Genomic DNA, 1,177 nt, shown 5'->3' on the forward strand with positions numbered 1-1,177 from the left:
AAATGATGATGTGGCTTTGAATGGTGCATTTTGAACACACAAAAAGTCAGGAGTTCAAATAAGGTTTAAAAAATGAAATCCCTTTGTAACAGACGAGTTTCCGGATGAAATCCTGATACTTTGAAAGAGATTGTCCGTTTTGTACACGAAGTGCATCCAGTTTTTGCCGTAACCCTCTCAACTTTCTTGCACATGCTATGTGGATGAAATGATGATATGATGCCAACTTTCAACCTTTTCAGAGTTCATTTGAAATGCTTTTCAATTTGAGGGTCTTATAGCTCAAAATAATTAGTAAATGCATGAAAAATAACAAATGAAGCCAGAAAGGATTGAAAAATGATGATGTGGCTTTGAATGGTGCATTTTGAACACACAAAAAGTGGGGAGTTCAAATAAGTTTTAAAAAATGAAATCCCTTTGTAACAGACGAGTTTCCGGATGAAATTTAAACTATTCAAATTTGGAAACTAATGGAGTAACAGAAAGTTTATAATTATTCTGAGCTAAAAGCAAAAAGAATAAAAAAATAAAGCAAAAATCAAAAGAAAATAAATAATTCAAAAAACAAAAAATACTGGAAAAAAATTAAAAAATGCCGCCTAATGGGCCACACGGGCTGCATACGACTAGAAACCCATCTGCACATGGGCCAGGATGCTGGCCCGCAGGCCCAATAGGCCCAACATGGCAGTGACAAAGGTAGGCATGTAATGCCTGCATATTAGAGAGGAGCTCAGCACCTGAGCTGCAACGCAGCTTATAAACAGGTGCTGAGCTCTCTCAGCTAGCGAGGTGGGACTAAACTTCCCACCGCACCGCGCCAGCACATTAGTCCCGGTTGGTGGCTCCAACCGGAACCAATGCTCCCCTTTGGTCCTGGTTGGTGCCACCAACCGGGACCAAAGCCCTCTGCTTCCCGCCCTTTGCGCTGATGAAAAGAGGCCTTTAGTCCCGGTTGGTGGCACCAACCGGGACCAAAGGGTGGGTATTGGTCCCGGTTTGTGCGTTGAACCGGGATCATAGCCTTTGCTATATAAGCAGCACTTTGGAAATTTTCTGATTTCCATCGCCAGTGTCCCCCCGCCCGACGACGCCGCGAGCTCGATCTACGCCGCCAGGCTGCCCCGCCGTCGTCGCCGTCGCCCGTGCCCCCGAGCCCACGCCATTGCCCGTC

The sequence above is a fragment of the Triticum aestivum genome, chromosome 6D (genome assembly GCF_018294505.1).
Source record: "Triticum aestivum cultivar Chinese Spring chromosome 6D, IWGSC CS RefSeq v2.1, whole genome shotgun sequence".
In the NCBI taxonomy this organism is placed as follows: domain Eukaryota; kingdom Viridiplantae; phylum Streptophyta; class Magnoliopsida; order Poales; family Poaceae; genus Triticum; species Triticum aestivum.